The sequence below is a fragment of the Ambystoma mexicanum genome, chromosome 4p (assembly GCF_040938575.1).
Source record: "Ambystoma mexicanum isolate Mex_15411 chromosome 4p, UKY_AmexF1_1, whole genome shotgun sequence".
Taxonomy (NCBI): domain Eukaryota; kingdom Metazoa; phylum Chordata; class Amphibia; order Caudata; family Ambystomatidae; genus Ambystoma; species Ambystoma mexicanum.
The window spans coordinates 540656199-540670080 of NC_090927.1; the positions used below are offsets into that span (position 1 = coordinate 540656199).

Sequence of the window (13882 nt, forward strand, 5' to 3'; positions counted from 1 at the left end):
CCCCAGGGCACTTCAGCTCGCAGCCTAAGAGCAGACACCTTATTCTGGATTGACTATATGCTAGCACATTAAGTCCAATGGACATTTAATTCTTTTTGGAGCACTTTATCCTATTTTTGATGCAATTTTGATTAAAAGCTCACAGTGCAGTGATAGGTGGCTTTTTGGATTTAATTCCCAATTCCTTTCCATTTTTCAGTAAGGTGATTAGGATTTCTTGGAGAAGGTTGATTGATTTGAGGTAGAGGCAATGACAATGATTTCAGACTTTTCATTAATAACTTTGCGCATTTTAAAAGTGTTGTGTATGGTGATGACAATAATGGCAATGTTTATTTATCATCGATTACTCATCGTTAAACGATTTATTGTTTACATGAGAGTGCAAGAAGTGTTAATTATCGGATGACAAGTATTTGAACATGAATATTAAGTGTGGTGCATCTTTTTCAACTACTGTGTATTGATGTGCTTTATGTGGAATGGTACATGTCTTTTAATACACATATGAAGGGTTACTGGATGGTGTGAGCAGTGGACTATCAATAAAAATATATGTGACATTGGCAAACCTCTCCTGTGTTGGCAACTGAGAGCAGCCACCTACTGCAGGGGTTCTTGCCTGGTCTCTTTGCTATTGGCCATCGACAGGGACATGCTTTTGCCTACCCCTACTACAGCTCCTGCTGGGGTTCATGGACACTCCCCTTTGAGTGGAGGGAAGGCTCTGTAGTTAGGGGTGATAAGTGTAATGTCAAGGGGTCACTGATGGCAGTGAGGATCTCTGTAATCGTGATGCGTGAATTAACCCCCTCCAGAACCTAGACATTCAGATGGCCGGGTGTGAATGCAGAATGTAAACATTTATATCTTGTGGGAGCATTTGGCTTTTTGCTGTATAAAAGTCAGCATAGTAATTGCAAAGTTTTTCTGGTATTGCCTCAGGGGATGTTTGAAATGTGCCCTTGTCATTCCTAAGGCCTGCAATTTCCATGCCACATTGCTCTCCCCTCACTAGCCAAGGCTCGGCTGGGTCTGTTAATCTTACTGTATGTATGTGCAAGTACTGGGCCTTGAAGAAAGTGCACTTCTTGCTGCAAGTCCAAACTTACCAACTTTATGTTTGACTAGGTGTAGCACAGATGTATCAGTCGTCCGGGCTATGCAGTGCACAGACACCTTACAATCACATGCAAGGTTGAACATTTCCCATTGCACCATGCACAGAACCCCGGTCTCTGTGTCTATACATGCCCCATGCAAGCAAAAAAGGATGGTCAAGCCAAAACTGATCAATGCAGACGGGGATCTGAGGCTTATCAAGGAAAAACACAAAAACGGTGCCCAAGTCTGTAATTTACAAAATTTTATTTTGGGAATCCTGGGCCCAACCAGGTGGATGCAGGAAGATAACCATTTCGAAAGGGCAACTTAATGTGCGGGATTTATACATTTTTAGAGAAAATACACTTTAAAAGGAAACTATAACAGAACATCAATACATGGCAGGCGGTTGCAGTGCTTCGTGTTGCCACCTGTGCCAGAAAAACAACAAAAAAGATTAAACTGAATCCTAGTGAGGACACAAAAGACATGAGGTAGACAATGGGCCTCACTTGGGAGCCAATCTGAGAGGAGGAAGGGGAAGGCCACCCCACATAGCCTAACACATGTTTAACAATTACATCACATTCACTTCAAACGTAATCATCGAACTAAGCAAAGAAAAAGGGGGGAGAGTAAAGGGTGGAACAACAAAAAATGACATATATCCGATAAACACAGTTGTAACCCAATGTGGGTAAAAGAATACAGAGATGATCTACTTCCCTCAGAAAACCTAGGCCTGTGTACAATTTCCCAGGTAAATGAACAGGTCTTGCTAGTAGGTTGCAGAAATTACAGTATTTTACAAATAAATTATTTAGTGCGAAGGGCAACCTAATGACTATAAAGATAAGGAAATGTAATTTCTTTACCTTTATAGTCATTAGGGTACTCCTTCCTGCTTCCACCCGGTTAAGCCCAGGATTCCCAAAAAGAAATGTTGTAAATTACAGACTGTGGCACAGTTTTTTTTTGTTTTGTTTGTATACATGCCCCACGGACATATTTCTTGAGGGCTTCCCATATCATGGCTATGTGCGAAGTTGAGCCTAAAATACTTTCAAAGAAAATGGAAATTGCAGTTTCTAGCTCCTCTTTACATGCCACGTCTTGGAGAGATAGCGTTTTTAACCGCCACAGTGGAGATTGATTGGGCACATTATCTAATTCAGTTGTCCATTTTATAGAGGAATGATCAGAAAGTGTCATGGGCGGGAGAATGCGCAAGGTAGTTGTGTGCATCATAGCGGGAGTAGCAAGGATTAAGTCAATGCAGGAATAAATGTCTTGCACAGAGGAGTAAAATAAGTAACCTAATGACCCATGGTTAAGCATACGCATACGTCCAGGAGATTGAAAAGGGACATCGTTTTATGTATTTTATGTGCTGCTAATTGTGGGGTTCCTGGGGTTCATGCCGAATGGTCTCTAACAGTGTCTTGAATAGTAATAAAATCGCCCGCCCAAACTAGGTGACTGTGTATTTTAGGCATTGATCTGCTAGGACCACGAGGAATTGGGCATTACCTATATTGGGGGCTTGTGTTTTTCACCACACATGGTGCCACTAAGTAGTACATATCGCCCTTCTGGGTCAGTTCTCCAAGAATCAAGTCTGAACGGGACAGATTTATAGATTAGTGTGAGGACTCCCCTCGAGTTAGAAGAATAGGTTGTGTAGAAGTGGGCGGAACCCAGGACCTGGCAAATGAAAGCGACCCAGGAACCAACCCCTTGAAATGTGACTTCTGAATCAAAATTATCTTTGCTGTCTCTCACAATAGGCATGCACTTTCCTTACTTTGACCACATTATGGAGGCCCAGGACATGCTAGCTAATTACGGTGCATTGTTCTCCTATTGCTCCCATTATACATTTCTAAATAGGCAAATGGGAAAACGGACTCAAAATAAAAATGAGAACATTGACTGCAGATTTTGCCTAAAGTTGGGGAAAACAGAAACGCTATACCATGTAATAATGGTAATAATGGAATGCGAGGCACTCAATCAAAAAGACTGCTATATAGCGATAAGTACCAAAGTGCACCAATAGAAATGGAACCTGAGGAACGATGGAGCCAAATCCTCATGGGAAACAATAGAAAGATGGTTGCCACGATCATCCATTTCTGGGAAATTATTATCTCAGAAAATGGTACAAGCAGACAGGAGCATGAAATTTAAAGATTTTAAAAATGGACTAAACAATTTGAATAATTCACAAATGTAAGGTTTAAGATGTAAACCAAATGCATTTTAATAAAAAAAATAGGCAAGGGAATAGCCAGGGGGTGGGGGAACATGTAGATTTTGCCTATCACATGACTCCAAAGAACAGCACTTTGGTCATTTTTAAATACATATTTCAAACAAGAAATCTCAGACATTCCTGAATAATTCCCTCAAGCCACCACTCTCACTGCCGGACCCCAACAGGCAGTGCCAACCCCCTTCTCAGAGAACACAGACAAGTGGCCATCACCTTGGGGCACATATGGAGCTATCACTGTTACCTCTTCAAACTGGAAGTGGAACAGTGGGAGAAAATGTCATTCAACCAGCAAGGATGGACTGATATGGTATACATATTGAGGGTCATATCGACCTGTGGTCCATCAGTCTCTTTACCTAGGTAGTCAAATTGTACATAGAGCTTTGTGTTTCCAATAAAAAGTGTCCCAAAGGGAGTGTACTGGTAGTAGAAGATCAATCAAGTGTCCAGAGGGACAGAGAGTCCAGGAAGGAATGGGCTTCTTCGAGTGTTGTGACAAAATAGTTTGATTATTGTTCACCACTCTAAGCTTTGCGGGGGAGTAGCATGGCATGTTTGAAGCCCCTGCCACAAACTTTTTGTTTGGCTGCAGAGAAGTGCTAACTGCTTTCTGAGTAGCCACAGTCATGTCAGGACAGAATGAGATTCGAGCTTCTCGGTGTGTCAGCAAGTAGACAATTATAGATCAAGGGTTCTTCCAAGACTTCAGAACCAGTTCAATAGATATATGAGCCCACTCCATGAGAAACTGCAGGGAGATAGGGGGATGCCAAGGCATCTCCCCAATGAAGGATTCCATGAAGACCTCCATGTTTCCCACTGTGAAGGACTCAGGAAGACCAGTGACTCACACATTATTTCTCTGGGATCTTGCTTCAAGTTTGCCACATCTGGCTTCGACCACTTTCATCTCGGATTGTAGTAGCTGTAGGGTATTTTGAGTTTGGGTATTGTTGCCCTGCAAAGTACTAATGCATGCTTCAGCATCTGTAATCCTTCCACTCTTCTTCTCTTTGCATTTCTGCATCAATTTGACGTTACACACAAGATGGCCAATCTTTCCATTCACTGAGTCAAAACCTAGCTTCATCTGGGATAAGATCAGTGCAATGTCTGAGGAAATTGCCTTAAGTGGTTTTCTGTGGTCATGCCTGGAGCGGAACTAGGAGACTCTGCCATTTCCCCAGTCACAGTTGTATCCTCCACTGCCGACCCTCGTTGCCCTTGTGAGGTCTACACCAGAGCGGCATGGCTTGGGGTAAATTTCAGCTGGTTTGATGTCTATTGTTCTTATCCACAGGAAACTAGAGCAATCCCAGAGATGCAGGAAGGACTCAAAGCACAATTCTGAGCAGCATAGACTCACTGGGTGTCACACAGCAAAGCTACCGCCAGTGCCACCCCATCAACGCCTCAGAGCAGCTCCACCCGGTAAACCATGATTAGCTATCCGCCTGGGCAAACGGGAGAGACTGTATGTAAAAAGGTAGTGGTGAGGGCCTGCTCTGCTCTAGGCCATGGCTAGGCCTGATCATCCCCCAAGTTCCACATTGTCAGAGGCCACAACCTTATAAGTGGTATGTTCAGCAGCAGCAAAGCTCTGAGATCAGTCCACAGCACGGATTCAGGACGGGGCCTGTCTCCACCCATCTTCACTGCGCTCACCTCATCGGCACACTGAGCAATCCAACTGCCGGAGGGAGGAATCGGAAGGAGGTGCTAGACTCCACCACCCCCCTCACCAGGCATGGGCAAATACTGCAGTGGCTCCACACCACAGTTCGATCAGCCTGCCTCATGGCCAGGTATTAGGCCCCAGAATTCAGCATTCCCAAGGCTCAGGAACGGTTATTTTCCAGAGACATGCTGCTCCCTGCCAGTCCCACACCTGATTACACCAACTTCAATTGACTACAGGCCAGGTAAGTGCGTATTTAATACCCCTGCGTCATCCTCCTTACCCATATCGCCTCTACCCCGCCACCATTTCGCCAGCGGCTCTCTGCCACCCCTGCAATATTGTTCTAATCAGTGTCATACATGAAGTGATTTACCCCATGCAATCTTTACAGGGGCATAAGACATGGAAATTCAAACCTTACCCTGGAATCGTCCATTTTGCTTCTATAATTCTGAGCAAATGTTTAGAATAGTATAACGATTCAAGTCTTTAAACTTGTACCTGGATAGAGATTATTTTATTCAGAATTTAGAAAGACAACTTAATGCCTTTGCCTACCTTTAATTTTTCTTGTATTCCGCCATCACCATGTATCACTGAGACTTATTGTACCGGATGAGTTTAAAACATTAGGCACTGTCAACTACTTTTGAGAGATACCCAAAAAGAGTAGGGTCAGGACTTGCAATTGTTCTTTCTTTCTAATGATGATCTGATTAGACAACACCAGTATAGTTTAGTTGTTCAGTCTTTTCAATCATCATGTTTAAGGCTCAATGTTAATTAGCAGGGATAATGCACACCACTGATTTTAATTTAGAAAGTGTAAAATTAGAATGAAAATCAATTAGTTACTCTTGCATATATTACGGATCTATTATTTAGCTCTCATTAATGAAGCTACATATAAACGCATGCAGGAAATAGAGAACATTCTCCAGACTTTCCATTTAACATTATTATTATTATTATTATTATTATTATTATTATTATTATTATTATTATTATTATCATTATTATTATTATTATTATTATTATTATGGTATTTATTGACCGCTGATTTAGCTTCAAGAAGCAACAGAGTGCTGTACAAAGGGATACAACAAAACAGATACACAATGGAGCACTTTACAGAGGTATGCAACAGTACAGATGCTTAATTGAGCACTTTTCAGACGTAACAACAGAACAGATATACAGTGGGGGGTGGGATACAGAGGGGCACAAAGGAGGGGAACAGCTGTTGTACAGGGTGGCGGGGAAGAGAGTGGCAGACAGTGTCTAGAAAGTCAGGTGGTATGGGGGCGACATGATGGCCTAGGTGTTGAGGAGGAGAGACTCCTTGAAGAAGTGAGTCTTGATTTCTTTTCTGACTTGTAGGAGCGTGGGGGTGAGTCTGATGCTGACAGGTATGAGGTTCCATAGTCTTGGGGCGTAGGCAGGGAAGGCTTGTTTTCAGTTCCTTTCCTTTTTGCAGCAGCAGATTTAAAGTGTGCATGTGTCCTGGCTTCTGGAGGTGTGTTGTTCGCCTGAGTTGCTGAGTTTCTCCACGAGGTAGCTGGGTGACTTGAGGGCGACAACCTTATAGATGATGCAGCAAGACTTGAAGGTTATTTGTGCATACAGTAGGAGCCAGTGAGGGGCGATGAGAGCGGGGATGACAGATACAAATGGATGGCCTTTAATCATTGGCAATACACTCTTGGCCTGTCTTTTTAGGTAAAGGATTTGTTTTGCATTTTTAGCCCCCATAATATTCAGAGTAAAATAAACTGGGACACTGTTTAAACTAGACATTTAAAAATCGATGAAGTCACAATTCCATTACAAAATATTTTATATATATTATAGGGTGTTCGTCGCCACCCTATAGCTAAGGTGAGTCAGAGCTATATAGGAAATCGAAAAAGTTAATCGCTAATAATCTTTGACTCGTGTGAAAGATTTGGCTGATATTTTGCAGACAATTTTGTACGTCTGGGCCCCCCAGACTGGAAATGTTGAGAAAGATTCTTCAAACAATAAAAAAGTGATTAAGAAAACAAAAAAAGCCACTTTTAGCCTAGTCCCCATTCATTTTCCTGTAGACAAATAACTTTGGCGCCAGTCAATGAAACTGCATGAAATCAGGGAATCAAATTTTAGACCTGTTTCTGAAAGGTCTTTAGAAGGTGTGGTGCTGTTTTGTCAAGAGAGAACAAAATTAGAGGGGGGGTCCCAAACTATTGTAAAGGCTTATAAATGTGGTGTCATTTGACATATCTGCAGAAAAGTTTGCAAACAGATTTTAGATCTAGATATAAATGTTTTTTCAAAGTTTAGTGGGATTTTGTCAAGAGGGGGCTAAATTAGAGGGCATGCTCAACATTTTTAGATGGCTTATAACTTTGATGCCATTTCACGAATGTGGACAAAGATTTTCAGCACGATTATAGACCCAACCTTCAATGTTTGTGCAAAGTCTGAATGGATTTTGTCAAGTGGGGGCTATGTTATATGACTATTGTATGTACGTACATTTTGACACTTTTGAAAAAATAAAACATGGGTGGATTTCCAACAAACTCGTGTAAGCAGCATTGGCAAGGACCTGAAAGCATGGTTTTGCAAATGTGTCTATGTTTTTTTTTTGGACAAGTGTCATAATGTAGGTACAAAAAATAGTGATATACCTTTGGTGACTGAGGTATAGCCTGTGGCCGTCGGGAAAAGTTTGAAGTGCTGGATATGCACAAGGAGTGTCAGCAAGAACTGGAAAGCATGGTTTTGCAAATATGTCATGTGTTATATTTTTCCAGTTTAAGAATGTAAGTAGAAAAACTAGTGATATACATTAAGGGCCTGATTCATGGAATAAAATTGGAACAAAATTGTGCGGAAAAACGGGCAAGCGCCCGTTTGCTGACTCATGGAACACATTGCGCGTTGCTTACCTGAGACATGCGCCGAATCCAGGTGGGATGAGCACGTCACTGCGATGGCATGACCACCTTGCGCGAGACGCCCAAAAAGGGGGCGAAATACGTGGAATGGGGAACAACAAGCGAAAATGTGGGCATTAAGTGGGAAGTACCGCGGTAAAATGCTTGCAAGGGCCACCCGCGTGCTAACAACACATATTCATGGAATCAAACAGGGCTCACCGATGTGCAGAAAAAGACGCGCAAATCCGGAAACACGTGAAGGCAGGCCTAGGCGTCATCGCGCAACAAAAAGTATGCATAAATTACGATGAATGTGCCCTTTTTCTCAGCAGTGATCGTGGGACACCGCAGGAGGAGGATAGCCAGGGCACACATTTTCTTTACCCAGGACCAGCCTTTTTGGGATGCCTGATGACCAGGTCTATGCCAGGTATAGGTTTCCCCTTCATATCATATTAGACCTGGTCACGAAGTGGGAAGATGACCTTACGTCACCCATCCTGTGCTTCTAAGCACTGAGCCCCTTGGAAAAGGTGCTCAATGTCCTGCAATTTTTGGCCACTGGGTCATTTCAGCAGACAACTACCATCTCATAGGCCATGAAGTCACACTGCATACACCAGGTGTTGGCAATCATGACTGCTCGCCCCTCAGTCCGCAGGCACACATACATGCCCAGAACACTTGCAGAAAGGCAGGCCGTGGTCCAGGATTTTTATGAGGTGGCGCAATTCCCAAAAGTGCTTGATGCCATTGATTGTACACATGTGCCCCTATGTCCACCTAGGGCCACAGAGCACATCTATTGCAATCGCAAGCACTGGCATTCCATCAACGCGCAGGTCGTATGTGATGCCAAGGGAATCATATCCTCTGTGTATGCCAACTATCCACCCATGATAGTTTCATAATCAGAATGTCACCCCTACACCGGGCCCTGGAAGCTGGGAGGCATGGCAACACATGGCTCATTGATGAGTACAAATGGCCCTGCAAATGCATACATGTCTCACACAGATCAAAACACACCACTGACAAACCTTGTCACCTCCACAGGGGACAGTGCCTACCCTCTGAGCACCTACATGATGACGATAATACGGAACACCACCACACCACCACCAGCCCACAATGCAACTCGGGCCATAGTGGAGTGGAGTGCACATTCGGAATGCTTAAGTCGCGCTTTCACTCCCTCGACCACTCTGGTGGCGAGCTACTATATGCACCACTGGTAGTGTGCAGGATCATTGTGGCAGCATATGTCCTGTGCAACATTGCAACATGGCGTGGCATACCGGTGGATATGGTTGTGCCCCCAAATCCCGAACCACATGCACGGCAGCTGCGCATGGGAGGGGAAAGGGCACATGGCGAGGCTGCCCCTACCAAGCTTGTGACACAATTTTTCACCTAAAATCCAACCCCTGCGGAGTGCACACCGGCCTGGCACATTCCAGGTCACAGTCGATGATGACAAATGGACAATCATCTGTCCCAACCTTAACACCCCGAGAATGTGTCCTTTGAAGTGCTACATTATGTGCATCCCTTACAACTCAAACCTACTCAAACTGGTGTGCACAAGAGGCACACATGGAAGAGGCTGTATGCCACTAACCCTATGCAAAAGTACACATCCATATGGCGGTATGTCACATAAACCCTCAAATCCCCATGTCACCTCCTTGCCTGCACAATTCCTTGTCATGCAATGTGAAAATGGAAAAAATAAATGGCCACCACATAACACTACTGTCACAAAGTGCAGAACGGCAAACAAAACTACTCCTGAAACAACTCACTCTCACAAATCAAAAGAACAATGTACCCAGGAACACCAATAGCAGCGTACAACATACCACAAACACAGGAGCTAACAGTGATCCTGTCTGATAGCGAGCAATCAGAATACGACAGTTGCCTTAACATGTCTCATGGTATACTGCCATTGTCAGTGTGGCTCCACCACCAAAAGTGGTCATAGAAATGCAAACAGTATGAAGGCCACCAACAATGGGGACAGGCAAGCGAATACCTGAGAAATCACAATAAAAACATAATGGTCCGCAATGTTAAAAAAAAAAAAGGATGTGAACCATGCACAGGCCAAACAATCATGAATCACATTTTGGACTTCAGACTGCCCACATATATCATGGAAGCCCAGTTCCCCTGTGTAAGTTACTTTTACACGCTGCTCTCCTGGCAAGCCCATGGAAAGGGGAAGCACAATAGACAAAACATAATACAAAATCAAAAATTCAAAAATGCCCATAGTGGGCCAGGGGGGCGGGGGGTTAAGTGAGATCCACACAGTAGGGTGTATGGGCAAGGTGCACCTCAAATACCACTGGTGTAGTATTAGAAGGTGCACGTGGTAAGGGAGGTTCACCACGCAAGGCCCTGGCCTGGTCCTCCATGGCCGCAGCCATGCGGGACTGAGATGTTTGCATCACCAACATGATAGCTCTGAGGTCTGCATGCAACACCTCACGGGATGCACACAGTTCTGCTTGCAACACCACACAGCTTGCACGCAGTTCCTCTGAGATGGTGTGTGTCAACTGTTGCATGTGCTGTTCTGACTATCTACTGTGGGCTGCCTCGAGTGCAGCGAGTGTATTTCAGAGGGACCTATTCTCCTCCCTCAGGGCAGCTTTATGGGCCCGACCCTCTGCAGCCATGGTTATCGCAGTGTACACAGTTCCACCCGGTGGCACCTGTTGCTGCTCTCCATGTGGAGCCTATGTGAGTGGCATGTGGACCGCAATGCCTGCTGCTGGAGTTGCACCTGTCTGTCTGGGGGGATAAGGGAATTGGCCACCCTTTCCATGCCCTGAGCCAATACATCATAGGAAGCACAAAACATGAGGAAGCAACACAAGTGCCTTCAGCCCCGGAGAAGGCACACCACCAGTTCCATCGAGGTAGGGAGGCTGTACCAGGGGGAGGACCCATATTTACAAAAAGTATGCACTGTCACAGTATTGGAGAATTTGCGTGGGACCCCAGAATACTAAGATATCCACGTGTCCGTCTGCAATGAAATGCAACAAAATGCACATACAGTGCAATGTTGTCCTACGCACACCTTTAACCCGGATGCCCAATGTACAGCGTGTGTACCTGCTGAGTTTCCACGCAATTTAGCTGGGGTGCGAGTGGAGTGATCGCATGGAAACTCATTGCATTGAAACGCATCGCATAGAAACTCATCACGTACCCCAGACGCACCCCAGCCAAATCACATGGGAACTCATTGCATACCCCGGGCACACCCCAGCCAAATCGCGTGGAAAGTCATTGCGTATCCCGGACGCACCCCAGCCAAATCACATGGAAACTCATTGCATAGCCTGGACGCACCCCAGACAAGTCGCGTGGAAACTTCTCATGTAGCCCGGATGCACCCCAGCCAAATCGTGTGGAAACTCATTGCGTACCCCGGACGCAAGCCAGCGAAATCACGTGGGAACTCATCACGTACCCCGGATGAACCCCAGCCAATTCACGTGGAATCTCATTGAATACCCCGCATGCACCCCAGCCAAATCACGTGGGAACTCATTGCGTACCCCAGACGCACCCCAGCAGAATCACGTGGGAACTCATTGCGTACCCCGGACACACCCCAGCCAAATTGCATGGGAGCTCATTGCGTATCCCGGACGCACCCCAGCCAAATTGCACGGGAACTCATCATGTACTCCGGATGTACCCCAGCCAAATCATGTGGGAACTCATTGCATACCCCAGACGCACCTGAGCCAAATCGCGTGGAAACTCATTGCGTACCCCGGACGCACTGCAGCCAAGTCGCATGGAAACTAGGTGTGTGCTCCGTCTGCAATGGATTTTCATGCAATTTTCCTGGAGAGGGCTGTATGCTGGACCAGGGATGACGCAGGCGCTTGGGCCGTGTTGGACATTTCGCTGGTTGCTGTGCATGGGGGCGTCACTGGCGCTGCTTGATGTTCCTTGCGCCACGGCTAGTGATGCCTCGGTTAATCCATGAATACGCGTGCCGCGCAATTGTTTATTTGTGCCACGGTTGGCGCACTCGTGGCACACGCTCCTTCTCAGCGCACAGTGCTTGTGCCTACCCTGTGCTTAATTCTGTGAATCAGGCCCATAGTGGTAGTGGGCCTGGTACTCGGCAAACACAAATGAGTACTCTGATTTGCTTATTGGGAAATGCAACATGGTTGAAGCCGATGCCCCATTGATTTGGAGACTGGCCATGGCTGCAAGCCATGAGCATTGGCCATTGGTTAAATTATTATGGTATAGTGAACACTGAACTAGGATGCAGGGTAGGTGCAGTGAATAATAGGGGTGGTTTGGTTCGGCTGGGGTCATGGTGGAGCCTTATGCTGTAGGCAATTTAACGATGATTTCCATCCCCAGCATGTCCTGCTGATAACAACAGACATAAGTATATGCTGCAAAAATATGTTTCTTAAAGGAGCTTCATAGTTCTTTCATATATGTGAAAAGAGGAATTATTAATCACTTTCATACAGTGATGTAGCATCATGAAACATTTTCAGTTATATAAAAATCTATTACATTGACAGAAAAATCTTTTTTAACGGGTGTAATGGTTAAGATGCATACCACCCTTGGGACTCCTCTGCTCCAGTAGATACCCAGTGGTGTCCCACTGTAGCATACCTTGGCATTTCCCTCCTGGTTTCTCATGAGCACTTGTTCATCCGTACTGCCCATTCTATTTATTCACTTTTCTCACTGCACAATGCATATGTGCATTTATAGGAGCATTGTGTACAATGTTTTGGGATTACTAAAGGAAACGTAGATGGAAAAGATTTGTAAAAGATTGCTAAGTGGCAGTTGGTGTGTGGAAGCTTAATATGGTCATAGGGTTCTCTCTTCGCCTTCTGCAGGCCGCCATGGAAAGGGAATAGGGGCTCTGTACTGAACCCTGCCTTCCCTTTCCTTAGTGGCCATCTTGGAAAAGGATTTTCCTTCCTGGAGCAGGAGACCAGGCACGGCCCGGAGTAGGAAGAAACATCCTTTTTTTTAGCACCCCAGGTTACCGCTTTGGTAACCTGAGGTGCTAATGGTCTTCATCCCTGATTGCTGGGGCTGGTATAGGGGATAACGGCCTGGAGCCCTCGTTATCCGCCCTCATGACATTTGTGATGTCATCTTTGATGTCCTGGGTGTTAGACTTATCAGTGCACGGTGGTGGCGCGAGTTATGGTTGCTTAGCTTGCCAAAACTGGCAAATTTCTGGAGGTTTTTCGGTTTTACAGTGAATTTCATAGGTTTTTATTAGTGCAATTTAACCATAAAGTCCCTTTAACCAAGTTTTTTCAGAAGAAAAATAAAAACTGTGGTGAGTGGCAGGACTGCACTCCAAGGTTGAAGTTGCGAAGAAGTTCAACGAATCTGAGATATATTTAATCAGACATTTTATTGTTCACAGACAGGACATCACATAAAAAAGGTAACAAAGGATAAAAGGTTCAATGTGATGCAAGGGCTTGATGATGTAGAGCACACGTTCACCCCCAGAGGGGCATCATGCCGCTATGGAAAGATAACAGTAGTTTATTGTTTTTTGTTTAATGACAAATGTAAAATTTGATTGTTGGATAACAGCACAAAGAGGGGACCTTTTCATCTCCAGAGTTATCTGACATTCTACACCTATCGCATAGAATGAAAAGTATTTGATCACATAGCCTCTTGGATGTCCTTTAAAATGAATGTATGTGTTGCATTATTTATAACTAAAGTGAGAAATAATGTGATAACTCACTTAGTCATCAAGCAGTAGTGGACCATGTCACTGCTGAAAAAGGAGACTTGGAGACTTGGACCAACATAAAGTGCATGCGAAACAAAGGCCTGACTGCCAAGACT

At 44.8% G+C, this 13882-nt stretch overlaps 1 long non-coding RNA gene across 1 annotated transcript in view; it reads left to right on the forward strand.

Annotated features, from left to right (window-relative positions):
* Nucleotides 1-13882, forward strand: part of LOC138453342 (uncharacterized) — a 2021223-nt gene that overhangs the window by 903568 nt on the left and 1103773 nt on the right. The window lies entirely within an intron of this gene.